At 42.7% G+C, this 9,389-nt stretch overlaps 1 protein-coding gene across 1 annotated transcript in view; it reads left to right on the forward strand.

Moving 5' to 3' along the window:
* The window catches only part of TRABD2B (TraB domain containing 2B), a gene marked incomplete at its 5' end in the record, with an annotated part of 267,033 nt that overhangs the window by 148,124 nt on the left and 109,520 nt on the right, over window positions 1-9,389 (forward strand). The gene's annotated exons all lie outside the window — the stretch shown is intronic.

Below are 9,389 nucleotides of genomic sequence, written 5' to 3' on the forward strand. Positions count from 1 at the left end.
AGAGCTGTCAGCCCTGAGGAGAGTGGAGGAGTAAACAAATCCTTCTCACTTGCAGTGGGTTTTTAAAATTTTATTTTAATTAAGAACAGTGAAAGAGGAAACACCTCTGCTTTCCTGTGGTTATATTACATTAATTATTCCTCTCCCTCTCTCCATTTTTTAAAATTTTGTTCACAAGCACCATTTTTCCAAATGCAAAAAATCCTTATTTAAACTTAGTAAAATTTTAAGGGGCTGACTTTACTAAGTTAGACTATGATGCAAAAGTGAAGTAGGAAACATCTCTCTTTCTTCAATAGCCTTCCTAAAACACTTGATTCTTTTGTGACTTTTGCAATCAAGAGGCTTATGTTGAGGCTTCTGGGCAAAGAGTCAAAATGATGCCAAAGAGGAAGTATTCTAAGCTAAAGATAGGATGGGTGTATTTTCTGCTCATTCTCCAGACTGTTTTCCCCCTCAAAGAAGTCAGTTTCTTTCTCTGCTTTTGTAAGTGTTCCCTAAAAGCAAAAATGGATTGGATTAGATCAGTAGTTTTAACTTCTGTATTCCGTCTGAAGCTCTCACTAGGGAGTGGAGGTCAGTGTGTCCAGAAGTATTAAAATGCAAAAAATCTGTAAGTTCAAAATTGAAAAATTATCTGTCTCCAGGATGATACTTTTTTTACCTGAGGCAGCAGAGAAATTGCCCAATGACCCAAAGCCTAGGTAAAGAAAAAGCAGGGTGCAGAACAATTTATTGTGTGGGGGTTTTTGCACAAGTGACTTCTTGTGGTCAGTTTTGAGTTATTCAGTTTTTAAGGCCAGTTCTGTAAAGCAAATTCATCTTTTCCAGCATTGAATTAGCTGGTTCTATGGTTCCTTGTACCCCTGTGTACACTTTATTAAGAGGAAAATTGAAAATCCAAGGCTGAGATTTTTTTTTCCTTCAGCCTTTTCCAAAAAATTATAGCTGTGGTCTCCAGCTGTTGTCTCTCATCTTCTGTCCCCAGCCATTCTCCTGACCTGAAGAGAGGCTCCTGTCCCAGGAGAAGATGATTTTTCCTCTCTCTTCCTGATCTGGCACGTCAGAGCCCTGCAGCTTTGCTGATAACTTTATAGACAATTTCTACTGGCTCAACTACCCAGGTTTCATACATGTTATTTGTGTGTCCCATTTAGGGTTAACAGCATGGGGCAAGAGTCATACCTGACACTTCCAAAGCACCTTTCATCCAGGGAGCCTTTATGGTTTGTGTGTTAGATTATATTGAGAGCCCATTGAAGTAATGGAGAATATTTCCATGCCTTCAGCAGGCTTTGTATTCCTCTCAGTGGGCCCAGCCATCACTGGATATCAAAATGAACAAAACAAGTGAGTGACTAACCCAGTTTACAGGCTTTGTGCTCAGCTCAGCATAATGATCTTCTCCTTGCCAGGAGGTGTAAGGTCTTGACTTCATCCCACACAGTTAAACAAACTGTGCAGTGAAGTTGTTTGGTTGTCACCACGGCTTGCAGACAGGTCTCAAGCCTGTTCAGGTGCTGTGCCTCCTCCTTCGAGCTGTGTCCATCAGAAACAACCAAGCTTTTTGGATACTTTGCTAGAATGATGCCATCCATATCTCAAGTTGCCTCTGCAGTTCGAAATGACATGGGTTAATGTGGATTTAGAGAGTGGGTGTTGCCTTCTGAAAAGCATATGATGATCTTGATAACACAACATTAGAGATTCGTACACTAAGCCCATGTCAGTATCGGCCTCCCTAAACTAAAGAAGAAAATGTTTAGTGCCTTACTTCACAAGGCACTTGCTGTTTATAAATCACTAGGTTGTGTTATGTACCTCTTTAAAAATGTTATCATCCTTCACTGAAATCTGTCCTTTAAGATTTAAGGGTCCTGATAATTCTAATTACATCATTAACTTGCCCCATTGTCATTCTGGATAAGATACAACTGGATTTCTGGCTCACTTCTCAAATCAATGAGAACTATCTGTGGAATGCTCCAGCTTCAGTAACTGCAGAAACACACAGCTGAGATCATTAGGTAGAGTGTTGAATGACAAGCAGACCTAATTTGTCCAAGGAATGGAGTTTTATCTAGGGCAGAGGAAGATAAATCCGTGAACTGAAGGCGCAGCTATTGTAACGCAACGCTCTGGAAGCATCTTATCGTTCTCAGCCGTAACAAAGTGCAGGCGAGCTGGCACAGTCTCCTGTTCTTCCAGGGAAAATGATTGTGGGCTTTCCAGCAAAGCAAGTGCAGGGTTGTCTTGGGTGCCAGGGGAGCCATCCCACGAGTTTCCCATTGTGGCTCCAGGCAGAGGGTCGGTCACGCTTCCAGGAGTGATTGTCAGGAGGACGTTGATGGCAGTCCCGATGCCAGCCCGGTGCTTGGTGACACGGGTGCTCAGGGCTGCCTGTGCCACGGCCAGCAGAGCCTGGGCCCCACCTTCTCCTCTGTGGAAATGCTGCTGCACAGGGGCTGCCTTCCCATAGCTCAGAAGAGCTCCTGCGCTGCTCTGGTGGGATCATAATTTCTTCCCACTTCCACCTGAGTTACAGCTCTGTGTTTTGGTACACTGTGAGCATTTTGGAAGTGAATGAAAAAACAGAAGTGTAGCCAAAATTTTCAGAGTCTAATTTTCATATTATGTCAGAACAGGATTCCAGATTGGAGCAATATTGTATTTTGGCTTATGTGTTTCAGAAAATTGGTTGCAGATCCAGACTGAGCGAAATCTACTTGTTGATGACAGTGCTGGGGAAAACATTGCAGAGATTGGTTTTTTATTAATAACCTGGAACATGCCCAGATAATTTTCATGCTACAGGTTTTGAAAATAGGTTGTTCTTGCTTGAAAAATTTCATTACATCTTTGCATTTGGAGTTGTTTTACCTTGGAAGTTCTCTCCCTCCTCTTTCCATGAGGAAAGCAATGGGAGAGGAGAGAGAGTCGGAGAAATTGGAACAAGACATTTAAAAGCTAAGATTTTTCTTTCACACTGCTGCATTATTAGAAAAAGAACATATTCACCTACAGAAAATGGCTGATTTACATTAAAACACTTAGGGATTGTTGGCTATCTGTATTTATTAGTTAGGGAATAGACTATAAATGAGTATGAAAGAGTGATTGGTAAAAATATTTGGAGTTGAAGGTGCTGCTTTCTGTGCAGTGCTGTATGTTTGCTGTAAAGCATTTACTTTCCCTTCTTTTTAAAGAGCTGGTTTATGAAGTGTTTCTTGGAAGGACTTGTTAAAGAGAAATGAAAAAGACTTGTTAGTATTTTAAATAGTATCTTGTTGGTTGAATGTACAAAGTGCTTTTTCTTTCTTCTTGTTTTATCGAGAAGATATGTTTGCTCCTCATTATGACAGTGAGGGGGGAAAAAATGGGACAAGGGGGCAGCTTGGTTGGTTTGGCAGGACTTGGCAGGATTAGTGTTAGACATTATCGAAAAGACTGTGATCTTGGGCACTCCTGGACACAACATTTCCTGATCTGACACTGTTGCTGTGCATTACCAAATGGTGAATACCATCGGTCAGGTATCTCCGGTGTAAACTGGTTGAGGTCTCTGATGGTGACTTCAAACCTGGATCTTCTGTCCTCTGAGGGAGCTGGTACTGATAAACCCATAGGCTTACAGAGTTCCACCAGCCTGGATGCAAAGAAATCCATTTCAAGGGTAACTTAATCTGAATTATTCCTTATTTTTCTCCTCACTGGTCCTTATTCAATTTCTAAGCGCTTTCTTGGAGATGTTCTCCATCTTTTCATCTGGCAGCAGACCTCTTAAGTAACCCCACCTTAAAGAAAATTAAAATCAGTTCAAAAGCTATCATCCAGTTTGTTTGAGATTCCAGCATAACTAGAAAGCTGGTTGGACTGGGAGAAGCCTGGATTTCTTCTAGGGCCAAACGGGAAGGCAGAGCCACCTCTGCAATGCACTCCCTCGAGTGCCAGCTCCGGAGGTGCTGTGTCCAGCCCAGCTGCCGTTGTGTTACAAACCAGATTTCTGCTCCTTGCTAAGTTATGTGATACTGTGCAAATCATATATTTCGGACCAGACTCGCCTAGAGTTAAACTAATATTGCAAACTTCACATACACATTCAGGCTTTTCCTAGAATCTCACTAGACGGGGATGGAAAGAAACTCATTGAAGAGCCCTGAACAATGCATATCCAAGACAACCAAACCTGAGTTGGTACCCACTACTAACCAGCTGTTCTCCCACTGTGAAACAGAAGACAAAATGAAAAATACCTTAGGAAAAAGAATTGCATTTCTTTAATAAACCAACCCCAAACCCAAACCTTCTGGCCCCCAGTCTTTTCAGTTTATTGCCCTGCTTTGCCCTTTGATCAGTATCTTTACTTGGGTGTCATGGCAATATAATAGGTGATGGTTTTAGTGTCAGAACAGAAAAAAAATATTCTTTGTCAAAGAAAAGAAAGCATTTGGACGGGAAATAGAAAAACTTGAACTTTTCCATATGTTTGCAAGCTCGTGAAAGCTGGCCTCAAAAAAAATCCCAATGTTAAAAGGGTTTTAAGTGTGGCAAGAGTATCATTAGGTTGTTAAGATTTACCCTCCCCTCTGAAACCCAGACCTTCATTTGCATCCACTGCAGGCTTGTCATCCTTAGTCAATTAATGAGCAGGTCCCTGTAATCTGGTCCTAAATATACACCACATAGTTGGGTGAAGCTTGCAGAAAGGGGGCTGGGATCATTGTTCTGACTGTGTTTTGTTAAGACTTCTTTTATCAAAACATTCATTCAGATAGAGAGGCCTGCTGCATATTTTGGCATCGCGACCAAGGGGAGCAGGGACGAGGTTGGGGTGGGGAGCGAGGCCTTGGAGGAGGGGTTGGTGTTGCTTGCTTCTTTTTCTCTTTTTTTTCCCAAGTGCTTGGAAAGCAGCTATTTAACTGGTGTGGAAAAACAAATAGAAAACATACATGGAGGTCATGACTTCTCAGGGATTTGCTGAAAGTCTTTTTTAACAGGGATGGAAGTATCACCGCCCAAGCTGTGTATGAGTGTGTGAGATGTACAGCCCATCCCTGTGGCCTTTCTGCCTTTTTTTTTTTTTTAAAAAACATGTTTTCTTTCGGCCCAAATGGACGGAGAAGGTGGAACTAGGCAGGACACACAGCTGTTGTTTGGCCAGGTGCCACCTGGAAGAGCAGCCCTGGCAGGATGGGTTTGGTGCTCCCAGGGAGGGTCTCCACGCAGGTGCAGCGGAGGCTGAAACTGCAGATACAGGAGTGTCCAAGGGCTGCAGCCCACCCTGTCTGCAGGCAACTTCACACTCAGGCCAGCAATGACTCCTACAGCTTTTGTGTCACCTGCAGAGCTGGTTTTTAAAAGTATCATGCACTGTCCATAGAGGCTTCACTGGCATTCAGCCTGCTTTTCCCCTCCACATCTTCTCCTATACGTAATTTCCCTGCATTTACAAGTTTAGATGCTCCAGTGATTCCTAGACCTGAGGTAGCCAGTTTGGAACTCAAAGACCTTTGTTTTCACACTCCAGTTGGCACACTGAGGGGTATCCCACCAGCTTTAAATCAGAGAGTCCAATTACAGAAATCCCACTGACATGAAGTGTGATGTAACTGCAATGTCTATGGACCATGAGCAGTGCTGGGAGGTGGGCAGGGATTATTAGCTCATGGCCAGAAGTGGCTCCCCAGAGTTTGTCCCAAGACATGTTCTTGCTTGTGTTCTTCACTTCCCTTCAAGCAAAAAGTATTTTTGCCCTATTTTCCTGCTCCAACTCTGGAAAAGGGAAAGGAGTGATGGAACTGAGCTTCACTCTGAAGATGAAAAACTCCTTTTACAGTCCACTCAGACTTGTAATATATTACTTAAATTTTGGTGCTTAAAAGAAAGCCATAATGGGTTAATCACATGCTCAAATGGGACACTTCTCCTTCCTGGTTCCCCTTTTCCATAACAAGCTAGAAGTTTATCTTCTTGGCAACTTTGGGCTTTGGGTTAAATCAGTTTAACCCGACACTCCCTCCTTGGCCGTTGCTGGTCTCCCTCATGATGAAAACTTGGGAGTGCTGGAGGAAAACCAGTTGAGTTGGCAGCATCTCTTGCTTTGTGACAGCCACGTCCTCCTTGTGGAGATACTTGTTCTCACAGCCCATTCACTTTGCACTGTTCCAGTCCTTCCTATCAGAGGCTGCAGTAAGAGGATATTGCTCTCCCCAATGCCAGAAGGGTCCATAAATCAGAGGAAAACAGGTGTCTTCCAAGTCCAGAGCAGTATATTGTGCAGCCCTGCAGTAAAAGCCACAATTCCTTGTCAAGGCTGGTTAAAAGGAGGGTATCCTCCCTTCATAAAGGAATGATAACTCGAGCTCAGATGTCAGCCTCTGACCCAAGAAGGCCTGGTGTGAATTTAGGGCTGTTTGGTTTGCTGGAGGAGCCAGCGGGTTTTGGGATGCTGTTCTGGCCCCCATAAGCTGCCTGACAGCTCTTGAGATCCTTATCTTTCACAAGGCTGTCAACTGTATAAAGGTTCCTGACCTGCATGGTGCAGGGAAAATCCTTCAAAGCAGGATCCCTTACTTGTCTTCTGGCCTCTGCCCACGTAAAGCTCATAAACCAGAAGACTAATAAAGAGAACCCAATCTTTATCGTGTTTTAAAGAAATTAATGTAGTTGTCCCAATCTGGGAGCAACTCCCTGCTCACAACTGGAGATAAGGATTACAAAGCAGAGCCCTCCTGTCAGAGAAGGATGGATGGGGTTTGTATTGAGGTGCTGGACTGGAACTCTGGAAGCTGATGGCCAACTCTCTGCCTTACCATAGTTGTCCCTTTTGACCCTGGGTGTGCCACCTGCTGTTTTCTCTATTTAGCCTATGAACACTCTGGGGAGAGAAGGAGAAATAAGGAAATAAGGCATTTTCATTATTAAGAGATCCCCTGCAGCTGGTAGTGATGGTGCTGTTCTTGCAGCAGTCTGGAGTTTGGATATTTCACAGGAGATGAGGCTGGAAATCCTTGAGTCATCTGCTGATTAGGACAGTAGGAGAGAGCAGTCTCAAAAGCCAAGAGGATCGACCAAGATATAGGAAGATAATAGCTGGAGAGGTTTTAGGATCACTGTCTAGTTCATGGCAAGGGTTGGCTTGCCATTTCCCTACCTCAGCTTTCTCTTCTCCATCTGCAAGTAGAATTAGGGTTGAAGATCATCTCTCTCTGCCCACATGCAGCGGAGGAAAGGCATGCAGCTCTTTATTCCAGTGTTGGTACTCTTGAGTTTTGATTGACATAATGCTACAATTTGAATGCACATTCCAGAAATACACTCTCATCACTGGAACAGAACAAGGCTAAGCAAGGTTATCAGAGGATTGGGAAATGTAGTGTATGGGAGTAGGAACGATAACACTGTTACTCCACATGTGATAGTGATTTGATACTGGACTGATTCTAGAGCAGTGGTGTAACCAATAAATCCAAAGGAGGAAAAAAACCCCATAAAGTTGATAGTGCTTATATGTGTCCAAAAAAATTATTTGCAGATAGATGTTCACAACTCTGGCATTGTGCCTCTGCCCAGAATATTTGTCCAAATATTAAAAAATAGTAAATAAAAAAAATGTACTTAAATGTAGTCCTGGGTCCGTGAATTTTCAGCTGAGCTTTGGCAGTAAGCCCTAAATGTGATAAAAGACTCTGCACCAATATATTTTGCTTTTCTCTTCTTTTTTTTTTTTCATATTTGTCTTTTCTTTCTCTCTGTCTCTACAGACAAAGCTGACAGCATAGCATAGATCTTGAGTTATGGCTGATGCATTTTTCCAAGCTGAAGTATCTTGTTAGCTCTTAACGCTAATGATTGCAGCAGAATCCAAGCCTCTGTGGAAATTTATTGGAAGAGAGGTTACTGCTGAGCATCGTCTTGGACTTTGGATCTTCCTTTGGGTCCCTCCAGAGCTAGACTGAGCCAGTGCCTTGTATGTAACATCAAGGTAGAAAGTCTTGCTGTCCCCATTTTACAGATGGACCTTTGAGAGACAGGAGGAATAAAGCCAAATGCTTCAAAGACACTTAGTGGAGGTTAAGTGCTGAGTTTCCTTTGAAGGTTTAAACCCAAATGACATGCTTGTGATCATGTAAGAGATTTGTATCACCCACGGGAGCAGAACCATTTTTTCAGGGTAGTGTCATAACCACTCCACAATCCTTCCTCTTTCTTCTCCCTAAAGCTCCCACTGACTTCAAAGGTGAAGAATTATGGCCCGCATCCCACAGCACTGTGAGCTCAGACGTGTGTACAGAGCTTTATCCTCACTTATATTCCAGCAGGGATACTGACTCAAGTAAAACTACACAGACAGTGGGGAGGGGAAGAAATTTTTGCAAGGCTGGGATTTCTTTTTTATTCTCATAGTCCCTTCCTTTAACCTCAAAAGTTTAACTGAGAAGTGCAGAGTGTACCTAATGACTGAGTTTGGGGTCCATCTGTACTGTCCATAGGAGAACTGTAACCCAAAGAAAGCAGGAACAGAAAAAAGGAGGAGTGCTACCTTATTAAGTAAAACAAAATATTCTTTATACTGAACACCTCAATGAGATACATTATTAAGTTTCCACTAGAATTATATATATATGAGTAGGTTGGGGTCTCAGAAAACTACACAGCTTGCAGAGACTGGGCATAGAGATCTATTTATCTCTTGTCAGGGGTATCCAGTACAAGTGAGCACACCCCAGGTGATGTGTTTTTCTGCTGATCCAGCTGTTACTCTCCTAGTTGAACAGCAAAATTAGCAGTTTGGATTTTTCAACAGTCATACCATCCACTCCATTGTACATTTAAATACTGGTAGCAATATTCAGCTATTATTAGGAGATCAGTCCTTCACCCAATGGCACAGCAAATGTCTCATTCATTCACTCTCAGCTCAAAACCAACAGATACATATCATTAAAATGTTAAAATTAATTTTTTCACAGAATGGAAACAAAATAAAAGTAGAAGAGGGAAGGTGCATCCTTTTGGTGCATATTTAGGCCATCCTTTTAAAATAACAGGTCTTCTCTTTTCAAAAAAAAAACCCCAAACTTAAATTCTGGCTCCAGTTAACAGTTTCCTAATTGCGTGTGACTGTTTCTTGACTTCCTGATCCCTGTCTGGTTTAAGGGCTTCTTAAATCAACAGGAGCAGCTGTCTCCCTGAAGCCAGGCATGGTGTGTGTCACTGACTGTGGAAAGGACCTGGATACAGGGAGGAGCGGAGGTGATTAATGGGGCAAGTGTCACAGCTCAGAGTGTGGTTGCACTACTGTGTAAGGGCATACTTACTGCAGTCATTTATCTTCTGTCCTCTGCCACACACACGCAGAAACACACCTGCAGATTTTGGTTTTGGAA

This window comes from Corvus brachyrhynchos, unplaced genomic scaffold (assembly GCF_000691975.1).
Source record: "Corvus brachyrhynchos isolate BGI_N302 unplaced genomic scaffold, ASM69197v1 scaffold48, whole genome shotgun sequence".
In the NCBI taxonomy this organism is placed as follows: domain Eukaryota; kingdom Metazoa; phylum Chordata; class Aves; order Passeriformes; family Corvidae; genus Corvus; species Corvus brachyrhynchos.